This window comes from Equus caballus, chromosome 5 (assembly GCF_041296265.1).
Source record: "Equus caballus isolate H_3958 breed thoroughbred chromosome 5, TB-T2T, whole genome shotgun sequence".
NCBI classification, from domain to species: domain Eukaryota; kingdom Metazoa; phylum Chordata; class Mammalia; order Perissodactyla; family Equidae; genus Equus; species Equus caballus.
Window position 1 is genome coordinate 78,438,794 of NC_091688.1, and position 18,470 is coordinate 78,457,263.

General features: G+C 48.1%; 2 long non-coding RNA genes across 3 annotated transcripts; one reads left to right on the top strand and one right to left on the bottom strand.

The window, feature by feature from the left end:
• The first annotated feature begins 4,600 nt into the window (after positions 1-4,600).
• Positions 4,601-12,567, top strand: LOC138924124 (uncharacterized). Of its 2 annotated transcripts, XR_011438815.1 has the most exons (3): positions 4,601-4,887; positions 8,864-9,033; positions 11,391-12,567. It is a non-coding gene; the product is annotated as an uncharacterized lncRNA (long non-coding RNA). The 2 variants fall into 2 exon arrangements; XR_011438816.1 differs by lacking the exon at positions 4,601-4,887 and having other exon boundaries at positions 7,900-9,033; positions 11,391-12,075.
• On the bottom strand, positions 6,002-18,106 carry LOC106783211 (uncharacterized). The gene is made up of 3 exons (XR_011438817.1): positions 17,997-18,106; positions 9,252-9,357; positions 6,002-7,313 (listed from the first exon to the last, which is right to left on the bottom strand). It is a non-coding gene; the product is annotated as an uncharacterized lncRNA (long non-coding RNA).
• Between the last annotated feature and the right edge of the window lie 364 nt (positions 18,107-18,470).

Here is an 18,470-nt window from a genome sequence, read left to right on the forward strand (position 1 = left end):
CTACCTGTGAGGTGTCTGCATGCGAGCCTGGTTGACAGTGCTGGGCTTCTCTTAAGCACTCAGACCCCTTCTTACTCAAGCTTATCTTTTCTTCAGACTGGGTCTGGGATGCCATCACCAGACAGGTTTGGCTCTGTGAAGAGTCGGCCTGGATGTCTCTATGATCTGATTCATTGACCATGGACCACAAGGTTGGGACATCTTAGTTGCTACTGATCAGCCCCTCAAGCCAAAGGAACGTCAACTTGGCCCCTTTTGTGAACCCTGTGGAACAGCTACTTGGGGCTCCGGAGGGAGTCTGACTGTTCCACTTTTCCTCTGTGACCTTCATCTTCATTTCTGCAGAGTGAGAGGATGGGGATTCGGATTGAGGAGGAGATGCACGCCCAGGAGGGCAGGAGGGGAGCTTGACACAGAGGCCCTCACTTATCTCCAAAGGAAGGAGTTTCGTTGGCTCCATTTATCCTCTCCCTTTCTTGCCCCCATCCATGTAGGATAATGCCTTTACGAGGAGCTTCACTTCAAGAGCTCCTGGGCTGCTGTGTCTATGAGCCTTTCTAGGCAGCCCCCAGGGAAATGGTCGCCCTACATGAGTGGTCCCTAACAGCATGCTGAGACATTGGGCAGAACCCTGAACCAAACTCATCTGCTTTGTCTCTTCAGATCCAACATAGACACTCCCAGAATCTGGCAACATGACCGTCCTTGGAAGAGACTGCGGTTGCCCTGGGGGATGGGGTGTCTTGTAATGTGCAGTGACCGTGAGGTAGGGGACCACTCCAGCTCACTAGCAAAGCCCCAGGGAGTCAGAGCCGAGTGACTCCTGAGGCCCTGGAATCCCACAACAGATGCTCCCGCATCCTGCCATCCACCTTCACCAAACACGACAGGAATGCCAAGCCTCCTGCCCTAATCCGCTGGAACCTGGAGCCTGGGAGGAGGTCGCTCTAGGGTCAGATTTTAAAGTCTTGCCTTTTTGTCCTTTTTTCAGAAGAATTTTGTTTGTTGGTGAAGATCTTAAGGCCAGAGAGCTGAAAGCCAGGGTCCATGTTTGCAGGTGCAGAGGAGGCTGAAAGTGACAAATGTTAGACATGGAGCAAGTAACATCATTATGTATGTTAAGAAAAAGCAAAAGGTTAAGTATGTCTTTGTGCTGCATGGAATAGTCTGCTAATATTGGATGATGACACCACCCATCCTCCTTGTAAACTCCCTTTCTAGGAAATAATAATTGCTAACATTCTTAAGCACTGACTATGTGTCAGGCTCTATGTACTTTTCATGCATTAAATCATTTATTCCCCACAACAGCCTAATGAAAGAATTGCTATCATTATTCCCACTTTATAAATGAGAAAACTAAAGCACAGAGATGTAAATAACTTGCCCAGTGTCACTGAGCTAGTAAATGGCAGATTTGGGCCCAGGAGGTCAGGCACCTCTGTGCACTGTCTCATTTACCAGGTTCTCTGCCTCTCTAACGTAAGGCCTTCAAGGCCACGGCCAAGTCCTCCAAAACACTGCTTTGTGCTTCTCTTCTCCCAGCACTCGAGCAAGAGCAGCAGCGTCTGCATATTAAATACACTTATGGTGAGCCCAGCAATTAATGAGAGCAGAGGCAAACCATTTCTGTTAAGAGCCCCTGCAGATGTTTTATCTACGATACTTGCCGTGCTTCCTGCAAGAGCCCAGGGCTCGTGACTCATTCAAGATCTCCGCTCTCTCCTTTTCTTCTGTCAACATACTCCTCGCATTTCCCACCTTGACTTCCTCCTGAGCTCCTGCACGAAAATACTAAAATGGGATTTCCATTTAACATTTGTTTTATTATATGGTTTTCTTATCACATGAATCAAACCACATTCCAGAACCACAGTTGCATCAGGAAAGGCCGCTCACCAGCCCCAGCGTCAGCAGGGAGGGCCCGAGGTGTGGGCACACGTGATGGGGTTCGGTGAAATCGTTGGAGTCTTCCTTATCTTGTAAATGCAGTATGGAAGCTGTGGCTTTTCTCCCCACACTAGAGATAGGGAAACTGAGGAGCAGAGGTGTGGCTTGTCCAAGCTCCAGCACGTCTCCCGAATCCTGGTTTGGGATGCCGATGGCAGGCCATCCTCTCCCTCTTGTGCAGGGCCTCAGGACTCTGGGACACCTCGGCCCTCGCTCTAACTCCTCAGGCTGTCCCTTGCCCTGGCAGAGGGACAGGCCAAGTTCTGCTTTTGTAGGGGAAGGGAGGCTGCGATTTACTTGCTCGTGTGCTCCTTCCCTCATCCTGATTTCTCGCCTATTTGGCAGAGCCAGAAAGTGGGGCAAGTCCAGGGTCACGCTGGAATCTCTCGGGTCGCTGGGATTCCCCTGTGGCCTCAGGAGCTGAGCAAGCCCAGAGAGTCTAAAGCTGGTCTACCATTTGCCTACAACTGGGGCTAAGTCCAGATAACATGGGCCTCTTCCAGGTCCCCCAGATGCTTAGGGTGGGTCCAAATTACACTGAAAAGGATTCAGCAAGTTCCCAGTCTGGTCCACACCCATAATTCCCAGAGCTGAGTGACTCAGGGTTTCAGAAGATACCTCAGTGCTAACTCACCCCGCTGAGGAAAGGGTGTTTCATATTAAGGGCTGTGTCACCTGTGGGCCAGAAACAAGTTCTCGGTCTTTCCACACCAGCTTTCACTTTCATCCTGGGGTTAGAGACGGGAGCTGGCATTGTGCTACCCTGTTTTAGCCAGAATATAGTGACGTTGCCATGTTCCGCGGAGACTCCTCAGTGGGTCATGGTGTCCTTGACCACCCTCTCCCCGAGCTGATTTTTCATTTATTGACCAAAATAGAGAGAAGAAGGGTAGAGGTGTTCACGGGATTTGGAGTAGAGGATGGTGTCTACACAGCTGGAGGCTGACCTGCAGGAGACTGTGGACACGGCTCTGTCACATGCTGTAGGTGTGTGCACTTGGCTGATCCTCAGTGGAGGGTCTTTCCTGATCTCACTCCCTTGTGCTCTGATACAACTGAGTTCCGGACCTTTGGGCTGAGTAGCTGAGTCCTATTCCAGCCCACAGGTGACACAGCCCCTGAGTGTGAAACAGCTCTGCTCAGGGAGGGGCATTTAGCACCAACGATCTTCTGAAGCCCTGAGTCAAAAGTCTACTCAGAGCCTCAGCCACCGGCGTCTTGGAAGACCTGCTTCTAGATTCAGCTGAGAAAAGGCTGTGTGTTCTGAGAACCAGAGTGTTATGCAGACACGGGAAGACCCTCTGTTCTGAGGACACACAGAAATTCACAGACATGTCCTGCTGGACCTTCTCAAGTGGAAGAGCAAAGGCTGAGTCCTGGCAGGACCCCACAGTTTGATGATTTCCACAGTTATCATTACTTGTATATATGTTTATATATAAGTTACCTATAAATTCTGCAGGTTCTGAGGTAGACCCTGCAGGGCACAAGTTTTGGAAACACAGTTTTTAAGCAGTGTCTCACCTTTCATATACATGTGCCTACTTTGACTCACAATATATATTTACTGCTGTATTTTTATTTATTTATTTTTTTGAGGAAGATTAGCCCTGAGCTAACATCTGCTGCCAATCCTTCTCTTTTTGCTGAGGAAGACTGGCCCTGAGCTAACATCCGTGCCCATCTTCTTCCTCTACTTTATATGTGGGACACCTGCCACAGCATGGCTTGCCAAGCAGTGCCATGTCCGCACCCGGGATCCAAACCGGTGAACCCCAGGCCACCAAAGCAGAACGTGTGCACTTAACTGCTGCACCACCGGGCTGGCCCTTGTATTTTTATATTAATAAATCATCAGTTAATGTAAATGTCAATTTACAGGGGAATGATTAAGTAAACTGTGGTATACCCACAAAGGATAATCTGTAGTCATTAAAAATCAGACTAATGACATAGAGAAGTACTTATGATATTTTGCTAAGTAAAAGAAGCAGACTAGGGGCCAGCCTGGTGGTGTGGTGTTTAAGTCTGTGCACTCTGCTTCAGCGGCCCTGGGTTCACAGGTTCAGTTCCCAGGCATGGACCTAGCACCACTCGTCAGCCATGTTGTGGCGGCTTCCCGCATAAAGTGGAGAAAGATTGGCATAGATGTTAGCTCAGAGCCAATCTTCCTCACCCAAAAAAAAAAAGCCAAAATGAAACAAAGCAGACTAAAATTTTATATGAACTGAATTTTGAACCCCTTCCCCTATAAAACCAAGAAAAAGCAATGTTTTATATATTTATATGTATATGTATATATATTGAAAAAATACTAAACTGATATATATTGATATTTATGTATTTATCTTTCCTTTTTGTGACTTCCTACAGTGGCTATAAATTACTTTTATAATTTAAAAAATATTATTGTTTTTTTAAAAAGGACACTTAGAAATTGTTTATTTTGGAAACTCATGGCTTAAGACCCTGGACCTTCCAGCAACATACGCAAACTGTGCACTGAAGTCAAGTGCTGATGACGTGGGTTGGGCCCAGGGAGCGCAGGCCAACAATTGCCAGGGTCACGGCTGCAACCCTCCCCTTCATATCCCTGAGCTGGTTAGTCCTCGAATCAACTGATAAAGTAAAACAACACACTTTGTTCATAAGGGCAGCATAACTCACATTCTTAATCCCCGCCATGGGGCATCCGGGCCTGCGAGGGTCTGCCCCACTGCCCCTCTGGGCTGCAGCTGGTCCACCTTCAGGGGCAAGCAGGCAGCACCTGCTAAGGAGGGCCAAGACCTGCCGGTGGCCGGGGTCTGCTTGCCCACGTTAATACCCTTAGAGGAAAAGGGCCCTGTTTACCCTCACCCTAATGCCCGAACCAAATAGACCCAAGGGTGAGCTGGAAGGGGAAAAGGAGTCACAAGATGGCGTCCCTCAGCCTGAAAGGTATGGAAAAGGTTGGATGGCAAGGAGCTGGCTTTGCCTTGGTGGTAGTAGGGACAAGAGGGGCTCCAACTGGCTATACTAATGGGGTCCCAGGCACCTCTCATATCAGCCAAAATCCCCTCTGACCCCTTGCCCAGATGTTGGCCAAAGGGAAACCCTCCTCCTGTGCCCTCCCAAAGAGACAAAGCACGGGGCCCAATCCTTCCGGCTATGCTGGTCTCGATTTGACTCTTAGGGTGATGTATGGAATTTGGCTTTGGAGAGTCTAGAGGGCACATGGGCAGTGCAGGTGCTAAGTAAGGGTACTGAAAGCAACAAAACTATCACTTATTCATTCATTTGCTCACCTAATGCATTTTCAGTGCTTACCCTGTGCTCTGGGGTTACAGCAGGGAACACGACAGATAAGGACCCTCTTCTCATAAGGCTGATGTTCCAGGGTGATGGGAGAGACCTGATAAGGAGGCAAATACTAGATGATAATGATAAGAGTTATGGTGAAACTATAATCTCCTGAGGTACTGAGAGTACCCGCTAGACGCCATGGGCATTGTGCAGGGTACTTGGGTCCTGCGTAATGCCCACGGTGTCCAGCAGGGGCCCATGAGGGGGAGGGGCATGATTCCCAGTCAAGGATGAGGGGCCCCTCTGTCAAGGGTGTTAAAATTCAAGTTAGGCTGCCCTGTTTGTGTGTGCGCGCGTGTGTGCCCCCTTTGTGTGTGTGTGTGTATGTGTGCATGTACCGGGGCCCTCCCTGTTAACCTAAGTTGTTTCTCCTCCTGAGCCTTGTCTCACTGAATGGTATGGAGGCCCCGGGGGGGTTGATTTACGTGTGGATCTGTCAGAGAATGGAAGGAGTTCAAAGAAGCACCGGGGTCCCCTGTAGATGGTGAAGATAACAGGGATCTGACTTGAAATCTCCGGGGTTCCCTGTCCCCTGCCTCAGAGCCCAGCCTGATGATCTCACATTTGAGCTTTCTGGAGAGAGGGGCTGCAGACCAAAGCAGGAGAAACTTCTGTCACTGAGAACTCCGAGAGACACAGGGCTGTGAGCAGTCCTAACTGTGCACGGTTATGTACGTGTCTAGTGTAATAAATGCTCCATCACGCTAACTACTTTACCACTATTTTAATGACAAAACAGGAGACAGAATTGGGAAGGGGGAACATTCCACAGAGACATGGCTCAGGGCTGAGGTTCCTGGGCATCTGTAAGGCCTGCAGCACGGGCAGTGTCTGGAGCCTGCAGACATCAGCCTTCTCCCAGGACAGCCACCCGAAGAGCCAGGAGGGCAGCCAAGGTCCAGACAGTGTCCTTACCAGAAGGAAGGAAGAAGGAGAGAGGAAGACGTAGAAGGACAGGGAAAGAGGTCAAATCATAGCTCCTTTTCCTTTCAGTCCTTCCTATTCCTCAGTAAGCTGAAGGCAGAGAGTATCGGTAGAACGTGTGCACAGCAAGATGCGAAATAAAAACAATTGCACAAGTTCTGTGCAGTGTCTCCTCGGGTGTGGTAAGGATGAAATACACAGGCATGTACAAGCTATGAAATATGAACTACATAATTTCAGTGACTCTACATATGAGTTAAATGCTCTTATGTTTGCATTTAAAACAAGTATTGTGTGATATAGAGATGAATGGTAAAATTCATGTTAATAATTTAAAATGTTAATTTTTCTCTACTTAGAACATTATATAGCAAATAACAACCACCATGGCAAATAGAGAGAGCCCATGGATGAAGTGAAAAAGCTTTATATTTTAGTACTTTTAAAGATATTCTTCCCCCTGCGTTTGAACAGCAGACTCCATATTTTCATTTTGTACAGGGCCCCACAAATTATGTAACCGGCCCTGGCAGGGAGTTTATGTACATGTTGTAGGTTTTCACAGTTTTTCCATGTCACCATCCTTGGACCCCAGGAGAGCCTTGGGACCCCTGCCCACCTCCCCATCGTGAGAAGGAGATGCCTGGACTGTGGACTGAGCAAAGATGCAGCAGGACGAAGTTGTCAGAGGGAGCTTGAATGGGGCAAACGGCCTCCCTCCTTTGTTTCTTTGATTTATCTTTCCTCTCCTCAAGAATCATAAAGTCTAGAGGGCTCAGACGAAGGTGCAGGCCACCCTCAGCCAGGTTTTCACTAAGGCTCTAGACCTTTCTATAGCCTGTAAAAAACCTGGCTCCTCCTAGAAGACGATTCGGGGGCTTGCGGCCAAAGACCCAATTAGGAGTATAATTTATTCCCCTGCATGTATATCTATGTGCATCTCCCTCAGGGTTTATCTTCATAGTAGGGGCTTGCTCAAAGATTTGGGGTTCTTGGTTGGGACCCCCAAGTATGATCTCAGCGTGAACAACGACGGAGTCAGCTCTCCGCATCCATCCCGGTGCGTCTCCCTCCTGGAGTCTGTCAACGCGCCAGGGCTGCGGAGAGAGAGGTGAGGACTGACGGACTGGTGAGAGGCCCCTGCGAAGGAGCGCTGGGAGAGCAGACCGCGGGGGAGGCCACCTCCCCCAGAGGCAGGCAGCGGATGCGGGGACGTGAGGAGCGCTTCTGCCAGCGAGGCAGCGAGTGAGGACAGGGGAATCAATCACTGCCAGCCTGGTGACACCACCACAGCTCCTCCTGTCAGCGGGGCTGGCCTCTCCTCACCTATGCCGGGAGAGGGAAGTCCGGACGTGGCCTGGGCGGGTGGGGTGAGTGCCAGGGCAGTGCCTCGCCAAGGCTGCAATCTCGCCCTGCTGCCTCTCCAGCACACTCGGGGCTTGTTTAAGTAGATTCGCCCGTGTCCAAAGTATCAACCAGAGTAAAACAAAACCCCTACAAATGACTGAGCTCCCTATTCAGGAAAAGGGGCAGGGCTGCAGGGTTCTATCTCCATGGCACCATTTTTGGTCAATGGGGAATCAAGGCATATTACCGGGAAAATTCATTCATTCATTTCGTGTTTATTATTCACCTATTTTGTAAAAGAAGAAGGTATTCCAGGAGATGAGACAGACTAAGAAAAACCAGAGTGTGTTTTGGTGACAGCAAAGTTTAGCTGGTGTTTGGAGAAAATGAATAGTAGAAATAGTTAGAAAGGGTAGGGGGTCTGGAGCTTGGATTCTATTTTAATTCCTTGGGCAAATGGAAGCCACTGAAGATTTTTTGTTGCTGTCATCGTTGTTTTTGAGATATTATTGACATGCAGTAAAATCCATCCTTTTTAGTATTCTGAGTTTTGCAAATGTATATAGACGTGTAAACACCCCCACCTCAAGGTGTAGAATGTTCCCATCGCGCCACCGAGTTCCTTACGTCTCCTCGCAGTCAGCCCTTCCCCACAGTAGCCCCTCATAACTGTTCTCTATCGCTATCGTTTTGCCTTTTCCAGAATGTTCTATAAAATGGAATCATACGGCAAGTAGCTTCTAGAGTCTGATTTCTTCCACTTAGCACAACATGTTTGAGATTCATCCGTGTGTCTGTGAGTGTCAATAGTCCGTCCCTTTCTCGCTCAGTGGTACTCTATTGTGTGGATCTTTATCCAGTCATCGGCTGAAGGGCGTTTGGGTTATTTCCAGTTTTTGGTGATTATGAATAAACCCACTAACTACCTTCATGTACAGTTTTGTGTGTGAACGTAAGTTTTCAATTCACTTGGGCAAATATCTAAGCATATAAGAGTAAGATTGCTAGGTCAAATTTTAGCTTTATTAAAAAAATAAAAATTAAAAAACCCTGCCAAACTGTTTTCTAAAGCAGCTGTGGTGTTTTGCGTTCTCCCCAGCAGTATAGGGAACTTCCAGGGAACTTCTGCTTATTCCACATCCTCACCAGCACTTGGTATCATATTTTTTATTTTTAGCTGTCCTAATAGGTGTGTTGTGGAATCTCATTGTGGTTTTAATCTGTGTTTCCCCGATGACTAATGCTGTTGAGCACCTTTTGGTGTGTTCACTTGCTGTTCTCATACATCTTTGGGTGAAAGATCTTTTCAGATCCACTGAAATGCATTTAGGAATGCATTTAGGAAGATCTTCCTGGCAGCAGAGCATGGCCTGGCTGCTCAGGGTGTTGAAGGAAGACCAGCAGCCCCTGCATCTCCCAGGAACTTCTCAGAAATGCAGCACCGTGGCCTTATCCCAACAAGATCTCCAGGTACTGTATATGCAAGTTAAACTTTGAGAAGCTCTGGTATACTGGAAAAATGGGAGGAGAGAAAAAAACCCCGTAGGGGCTAACTTAGGAAACTGTTGCAACAGGGAGGACTCAGAGAGGCTGAGCAGTCAGAAGGCCAAGGAAGGAAGACCACACATCTCCTGCCGCCCCGATCTGGAAACCTGGCTCAGGGTGGGAGTTCCTGTCTGCTTCCTTACCTGGGGCCCACTGCTGGAGGAAGGCTCGTGTGTTAGCAGAGAGGGTCTTCAGGGGAAACCATCCCCTGGAACAGCAGACACATCTGTTCAGGCCTCCAGTCACACCCTGTAGGTCAGCAAAGCAGAACAGGATAGGATTCTGTTTCATCAGTTACTGCAGCCAGGACTGCCAGTGCTGTGTGTGGGCACGGAGATAAGGCTCAGCCCTCAGATGAAAGTACATGGTCTAGTCAAGGAGACAGACAGACACGCTTGCCATTCAGCATAAGAGTCGTAGCAGAGAGATCCATAAAGTACTGTACAAGCCCAGAGAAGGCAGAGGGTGAGGTGGGCGAAGTAGGGAAAGGGCAGGAGGCTTCAGAAAAGAGTTAACTGACTTGGATTTTAGAATTTTATTATTAATAGCTAACATTTACAGAACGCTGACTATGTGCCAGACCCTGTATTTCATACGATTATTGTGTTTAACCCTCACGGTGCTATGAGGTAGCCCCATTTTATGGATCCATGGGCACAGGGGATTCAGGAACTTGCCCCAGGTCTCACAGCTTGATTCCCACTCTGTCTGGCTCCAAAGTTTGTCTTTTTAATTGACCATGTGCTGTGAGCCAGGGGCTGTCCAGAAGAACCCTAGGGAGGACAGATGCAGAAACCAGCGCCCCTGGCCCACGCAGCTCCCAGCAGTCTCTTGCCCCAGCCCCAACTTTGCCCAGAGGGACTGAAGACATTAAACAGTGGCCGAGACAAAGCCTTCTAGCACCTATGGGAGACGGGCACAGGCAGGAGACACCCGGCTTTCTTGTTTGCTGCTGAGCTGCCCTTGGTCAAGCTTCCATGGTCATCCTCTGCTCCAGCTGCTGCCTTTCTCTGCAGGCAGAGCTGAACAGTATCAAAAGCTTGGCTCTCCTTGGATCCCACATAACTGTGGATTTCTCCCCTATCTAAGGAGATAAAGCCAAAGACAGGCTTTTGCTATTTCTCAGCCTCCCCTGACAGCATAGAGATCTGTGCATTGTAAAGATTTCCAAAAAGGAACTCTGTTATAGTTTTAAAAGTAAACCTGGAGATGCAGGGTAGACATGACCCTCAGCATATCCTTGCAAAGGCCTCATGCCCCCTTGACCTGTTAGTTGGACCTTGTAAACTCCTTGAGTGCAAGGACACACATCTCTACACTCCTCTTGGTGCCATCATGTTGTGCTGGCCCAAGACAGGTGTTCGGGCAGTGTTGGTTGTGCTGACAACCCTAAGAGGCTGGAGCTCGGAGAGGCTGTGGCTCATAGGAGTGAGGGGCACAGACTCTGGAGCCAGGCTGCCAGGCTGACTTCTGTCTCTGCCACTTCCTAGCTGTGTAAGATCAGGCAAGAAACTTAATGTCTCTGGGCCTTAGTTTTTCCTCTGTAAGACTGAGATACTAGTCTCCCTCCTAGAGATGTGAGGTTTAAATGAGTTGTTACAAGTAAACTGCCTAGAAAAGTATCTAGCCCATAGTAAGCACGAGATAATAAGCATAATGGGAGGGAGCGGTCTTTAGAATTAGACCTGGGTTGAAATCTCAGCTCCATCCCTTTCTAGCTATAACCTCAAGCAAATTAGTGAGCCTGTATTACAGCTCCCATTTCTGACAAATGGGGATGATAATACCTTCATCGGAGGATGAGGGAGAGGATTAAAAGCAGTAAAGGGCTGGCCCACCGCCTACCCCAAGGAAGACTGCTGTAATCACCTGGTTTCTTGATTCACTTGTCCACGTGATCTGAGGGTAGGGAGACGTGGCTGTTCTCTGGTAAGGTGCCTTCCACCCCAACCAGGATAGAATGGTGAAGCAATTGGAGGTCGAGGGCAACCGGGCAGCTGGGCTGTCTAGAAAGAACCTAGCACTGCTAGGGCAGAACTAACCAGACCAATTCAGGGGGAGGCCAGACTGACCATAGCAAAACGACCCCTACCCCAGAAAGGAAACAGCAGGAAACCGGAAGCTGCAAGGCCGCAAAGGAGGGAGGGAGGACCAGGTGGACGCTGGGTCTCCCCAAGCCATGGTTACCCAGAGCCTCTGTGCATCTCTGCCCTTGGCAGTTGACTGGGAGCCTGGTCTCCGTCACAGCTCAGTAGCTCACTACCTGTCTCTCGGTATTTCAGGCTCTGTGCAGACAAGAGCCCTTTGCTCCTGCTGGGACTGGAGTGCTCAGCAAACCTGACAGACAACGTGCAAAATCAGAGTGCTTCCAGCAAAGTGGGGCAAGAACAAGGACGAGGAGGAGATAAGAAGCAAACAGCTGCAGAAGATCAGTGGAGAAACTCAGGCTCTTGGTGGAAATATGACACAGGGTGGCCAAGGACACTGTCTGCGGGGTTTCTGTGCAGTTGGCCTTGAGTGGATGGCCTGATGAGGCTTTTTATCACCTTGGTCTTCGGATGCATCTCCACCATGACCACAGCAGTGGGGCCCCTTCCACGCCTCTGGGTACAGCCTTCGGGAGCCCCTGAGAAGGAGTGCATGGACTAGGGGGTGGGAGCTGACTCCAGAGAGGTGGGCAGGCCGGGATCACAGAGCATCTTGGCTGCACAGCCCAGGAATCTGACTTACGTCCTGTAGGCAACAGGCAGCCAGCCACGGGCTTGAGGCAGGAAAGCGGAATGATATGATGGGTGTTTCAGACACTTCTTTCACAGCTGTGTGGAGGATAAGCTCCTTGCTAAGATAAAGGAAACATGGGCTAATTTTCTTCTTAAATGTACTATATTTTCCAAGTCAAGCCTAAATCACTGACTTTGCTTTTCTCCGTGTATGTTTGATTTGATCTCTATAAAAGGTTAAGGAAAACTTTTATTATCTTAAGCCTTTGATGAGGCCCTGATTTGTCCTCTCCCCGCCATGTGAAGCAGAGCACGGAGGAGTAAGGCAACTTTCCCAAGTTCGTGCAGTGGGTTCTTGGCACAACCAGGGAGGATTTCACGGTCTGGATTCTCAGAATTGTGCTCTAACTGGATCCTGCTGCGAGTCACCCACACTCACACTTACCTCCTAAAAAGTCACTTTCAACTGAGAAGAAGAGAGATTATGCCCAAGCTTTGGAAACTTGGCTCTGAGTCGAGGTCCCACGTTCGACTTTTGCTGATCGCTGCCTCAGTTTCCTTCTGTGTCACCCGTCTTGCATTGGCAATGTTTCTCAGTGAGTTTCCCATCAGTGCCTTCACTGCATTATAAATGTAAACACCACCAAAGTTGACCTTGAGCCCAGCATGACTCTGAGGCCCCAAAGAAACCTTCCTTAGGAACTGTGAGGAGTAAACAAATGTTGAATAGAGAAGTCAATGTTGACTGCCTTCTCTTCTGACATCTCCCGTGTACCTCTTCCTTTACTATGAGAATTGGCTTCAGACCCAGGAGGATGTCAGCAGTGTCCTAACTGGCTCAGAGCTGTGATGGCTGCTTCATGGTCCGCCCCACTGCCCTCTATCCCCAGAGCATGCCCGGCAGGAAGAACCTGTGTGTTCAGGATGTTCATGAGGCTGCATTTATAGTGTACTGCAGATTTCATGTAAATATTTCTGTCATTTGAAGTAGAGAATGATATACCATATAGCCCTTTAATTAATTGATCTCAAGCTATGCTATTCCCAAAGGCAACATAAATGTCCTTCATACAAAAGGCTTCCAAACTGTCCAGTGACACACACATGTTTCTGTCTGGCTTTGCTCTTTCCATCATGCAGTCGAGTCCTTTGCTTCTAGCCCATCTCTCGTGTACCTACCCTTTAGTCCTCTGAGGAAAATCACAACAACCCAGGTGAAAACCCTGAGGTCACACAAGTAAACAAAGTTTGAGCTTTTTTAAACAGGATGTTGTTGGATTCAAATTGGACTTTGGGCTAAGAGGAATGAACAGTGCCTTTTACTGCAACCCTAGGCATCCAGGGAAAAGTACAGCAGACTTGAAAGGAACCAAGCTGCAGGCAAGTTAGGACTTTTCCAAAAAAAATAGAAAATAGAAATCTGTTTGTACTTTTGGAGCATCAACGAGTAAGCTATTTTCAGTTAGGTTAGTAAAAGCATGTTTAAACCTGTTTGCAGAGACAGGCTCATAAAACATCCTCGCCAGAAAGCAGAGACAGGAGTCGGGGGAGGTGGCAGTCCCTGTATTTTCCCTTAGTGAACTGAGTGTTGTCCCAACAGGCAACAGGATACAACATTTGCCTTGGTCTGAATGAAGCCCTGAACAGTGCAGCCGGTGCTGTATTTCATCGTGACACCAACTGGCCCCTATTCTCCAAGCTCAACATCCCCCTTCTCTCTAAATGAAACCTAGCCTGGAACAAGGCTGTGCTTACAAGAGAACTCACAATCAGCTCAGTCCATGGGTAAGGGTGGCAAATGGTGACCACAGCTGGCAGAAATCCAGCTGGGAGAAACACCCTCGTGTGTGCCTTTCAGAAGTCTGAGCGGTCCAGCCCATGTTGTACAATAAGCCTCCCCCTTATCTTGACTTTAAAGCCTCAGAGGCCATCTTTGCATTTCCAATCAGTCACTTAATGTGTTCTGTGTCACTGTGGGATGTATTTCTATGACTAAATTAATAGTGAAGGTATGAAATTGTTATTTTTCTCTTTTACCCCAAGTCCCCCCCCCCAGGCTAAATGGGGACCCCAAAACACAATTATTGTCAATAACTATCCCAGGGAATTCAGGAAAAGCTGAGAATAATGTCCCTTAGGATCACTTTTTAGAATCAGCATTTAACCACAAGCCTGAATATTTCTTCCTTTTGCCACAAGAGAAAAATAATTCACTGGAGAAATCGTGTTGCCAATGAAACTGAAGCAAGAGCATGAAGTCAAATGTCCCCCATAAATCTTCCAGCTGGGGAAATGAGGACAGCTTCCCTAAAAAGGGATGAGGCTGAAGGGAATTGTGTTATCATCCTGAGCCATGTTTACAAGACAAGTTTAGGGCGAGCGCAATTTTATCGGGACAAAACCAGCTTGCTAGCCTTGTTTCGAAATGCATTTGAAAAAGTTAACTAAAGCAGAACTAAACATTTACAGAGAGCTAGTAGAAAGAGTGTTTTTTTTTTTTAAAGAGTGTTTTAAAGCTTATTTGCTCAAATTTCCAATAGTTAGAATTATTAAAATATGAAATTGACATTTGAAAAGCCACATCGTTAATTTAAACCAGGCTTGATTCATACGACTTTACTGACTTTCCCACTACATTATATTTACATCTTCTGTTTTTTCCCCACTTATTATATCATAAGCATTTTTTCCATGTCATAGTCTTATCACTTAATTTATATATTAATATTCCAACCACTGAATGCACCATAAATACATTCTTTATTCTCCTTTTGGTTATTTAGGTTATTTCTAATTTCTGTTATAAATAATACTCCAGAGAACATTTTGAGGACCTCAGCTTATTTCAGTATTTGAGTTACTTCCTTAGGATAGATTTCTAGAAGTAGATACAATATAATAGTATGTACATCTTTATGCCTCTGGATACAGTTGACTAGATCATTTTTTCCAAGAGATTATACCTAGTTACCCAGTCATTAGGAAGAACGAGAAGCATGTTCTCACCAGCTTTGGGTATTAAAACATAAAACTTGCTTAATTAAATAGCAAAATAATTTTCGGAAGCTTTAACATTTTTAGGTAGCAAATACGTCCGTCTTCCTCTGTTTTCTTAAGTTGCTTTAAACTTAGAAGGTTGTCCCCTTCCTCCTTCAAGGGCATCCTGGGCCGCAAGTGATTCCTACCAGCAGCCGAGGCTGAGAACCGCTGGTATAGAAGGTGGGGATCCAAGTCTGTTTTAGAGGGCCAAATAAAAAAAGGCACGTTGGGGAGGTGGAGGCAACAGTTTCCCTTTTAGGGAATTTGATGGAAGGCAAAGAAATATGAAGGCAGTTCGACAGCAGGGTCGAAGAAAGGTGCTTTTAACCATGGGGTAGATGAACCGTGTTATGTTTGAAGGCGGGGGGGGGTGGGGATTCCACGGGAAGGGGGAGAAGGGTGTAAGAGACCGAGAGAAAGAAAGAGGAAGCAAGCAAGGATGAGGGAGAGGATGGGGCCAACCGCCCAGGAAGAAAGGTCAGCATGGGCAAGGGAGAACTGCTCAGAGAGATGTGAGGGAGGGAATGGGTGAAAGTGAAGGAATGTTCGAGGTGTTCGAGATGCATTGGCTGGCCCTGATCTTTTCAGTGGAGCAGGTCAGCTCCTGGGAGTGGGGTCAGGACAGTGGAAACCATGTGAACAACTACTATAAAGGGACAAGAGGGGGAAAAAGGGATGTGTACTTAAAGCAGCCAGCTTGGTCCACTGGTCAACAACCCTCTTAATGCAAGTCCCCACTGAGAAAGGGGAACACTAACCACTAAAATTAGGGTTGGACTTTATTAGCTGTCATTTATGCACATTAACCTTTCAAGTTTGTGCCAATGAGCTGGCTCTATACATTGTATCAGCCAGGTTTCAGTCAGAAAAGCCAGCCACTATGTGTGATTTATAATGAGACTTAAAATGTGGATTAGAGCTGAAGCAGTTGTGGGACCTGGTGAAGAAGTCTGTGCAAGGCTGTTGCCTCCACGGCTGGTGTCGGGACTGAAGTCACATAGATCAGCAGGGACTGAAAACTGGATGTGCAATGAGGGAGAGCAAAGACAAACTGGAACTCATGAGGACAACTGGTACCTGTATGTCTCGCCGTCTCCAGCCTTCAGGATGTGAGTGACCTGCAGAAGCAGCTGGGGCCCTTTGTCAGAGTTGCCCATATACCTGTGCCAGGTTCTGGAGGAGCTGTAGCCCCACGCCAAGAGGTAGGCCAGCAGCTGCTTAACAGGAGATGAGAGCTGCCAGGGTGCCTGGTGCCTACACAAGACCTTCAGAGCATAAAAGTAGCAGCTGCCTCACAGTGGCCTCCCAAATGTCATCCGGAACCACGGAGGGAAGGGAATTCTGGGAAACTTAGTTCAATGCAGCTGAGTAGACAACCTACAAAGTCACCACACCCGGTCTCTATGTTCAAAAGTGTTTTGATGCAGTCCACAGACTTATGCAGGAATCTGGGACACGAAGCAGACAGCAAGCAACGTTTGAGATTTATAAGAGCAGAAACGCTAGCCCAAAGGTTACTATTTGGACCGAAGTCGCATTTTGTGTTCCCACTGGCAAAGTGACATTCAAAACTTCGGTTTTTGGTCCTCCATGAGAGTGAGACCTGAGACGCCCTCTCTCCGCTGGCGGTGGCAGAGGGGCAAGGCCACTCCTGGCGCAACTGTTGTATAACTGTCATTGCAGCCAGAAGTTTGGGGTAAGAGTTGGCCCAGGGTTTTTAGAAGCGTAGCCTTTAGTGAGATTTTTCTTGTCTCGACAACCCTCGGAACCTAGCGGTGCTGAGGGATCAGAGTGCCCCCACGGCCTGCACCCCAAACAGCGCCTGGCGGGAGTGGTTAATTCGGGTGGGAGCAGCTCAGCTGTGAACTCGAAGACTCGACAATGTCCCAGATCCTCATAAAGCCGCTCACATATTTGCCATCTAACGAAGCATGGCTGAAATAACACAATCCCCTGGCTGTAGGTTTGAGGAATGCAGCGTCAGCCAGCCCCCCGCCCTGTGGCTTCCGTTCCTCTCCTCGGAGGTGGCCAGCTGAGGAATCAGCCTCTTGGTTCTGAGCGAGGGGGGACAACGTCTGTTCTGACATGTGCCCTGCCTGCTTCGTCTTTCAGCTGGCTTCAAACACGAAAGGAATCAATGCCAAGCTAGAGACTAGACAGCTATGTCTTCTGTATTTAAGCTCCAGTGGCCACAGCCGATGCCCGGGAAAGGGTTACATTTTAGTCAGACTCAGATGTCATTGAGTTTTGCTACACATGTGCAATCAAGGAAGCTGGAAAGCCGGACTGCTTAATAGGACCTGAGTTAGAAGGATTTTGGAAACTGTTCTTGGAACTGTGAAAAGCTGGCTTCCCAAAGCTTCGCTCAATCCCTTCTTTTTCTTTCCTCCTCCTCGGTTTCCTCTTCCTTCGTCCGCCTTTTCCTTTTTCTGTCCATCTTTCTCATTCCACAAACACCTAACCAAGTATTTACTGGGATCAGGCCTGTGATGGGATCTGGGAGTACCTGGGAGTCAGAGCCTCTGCCCTCAGGGGACAAATCAATAAGTACAACACTGTCCGGCGGGGCAGACACAGGGCGTGGGGAGATGTCAGGTGAGCTGAGTCTTGAAAGCAGGAGTTACCTGGTGGTCTCCTTTGTTTTCAATTCTCATTTCTCTGCCCAAACATCCTTTTTTTGTACCCTTTGCCCACTACTGGACTGAAGAAAGGAGGAGCCCGGCAGCCGGTAGTAAACCTTGAAGTCACGCTTCCTAACGGCCATCCCTGGACCCCACCTCCGGGTAAAGAAACATTTTCAAACACCAAACTCTTCTAAGTTCCCGACTCTCCAGAAATTCCCAAAGGAATGTATCAAACACCCAATCACCTGCCCACTTTTAGTTAGAGCCGGTTAAGTCCTCTCAGCTGTGTTGGCCTGTTAAGGTTTCTGCAATTCTCTTAGAACACAAACACACTTCACTTTCAAGTCTCTTTCCTGTTATTCACGGTTTTCCTGGCTGTGATGCTAGATTTTGCTGTTGCCCTTACTTTCACTCATGCCCCATCCACACCAAAGCTTGTAAGGTGGACAGAAACTGTTTCAAACATGATTTGGCTCCCAGCCTGAGAGCTGAATTTATCACTCACCTGTCCCCTGATATCACACCTGTCTTCCCAAGAGGAACGTCTGGTACCTGGCCCAACCGTAGCCTGATGGCGTAACTGCCCAGGAAGTGGAACCAGCTGTTAGGGGAGGGGCTTTAGAATGCTGACATCGCAGTCACCAGATCTGCAAAACGGTATTGAGCAAAGTGTGAGATTACTCTGAGGCTGAAGGCTAAACTTAATGAACATGTAAGACCTTGAAACTAGGTACGAAGAGAGACCCCCTTTCTGCAGAAACTTTAGGAGCAGATGTCACTTCTCCGCACTGCCTTATGAAAGCTGCCGCTGGCGTCAAGAAGACAACCTAAGGGTCTTGGAGGCTGCTGTCGGCCTGATGACCAGAATGCTCTCCTTACGTTGTATGGCACATCAGAAGGGCTGGGGGTGCCCTGGACCAACAGCACTGGCATCACCTGGGAGCGTGTTAGAAATGCCGGATCTCGGGTTCCACACCTG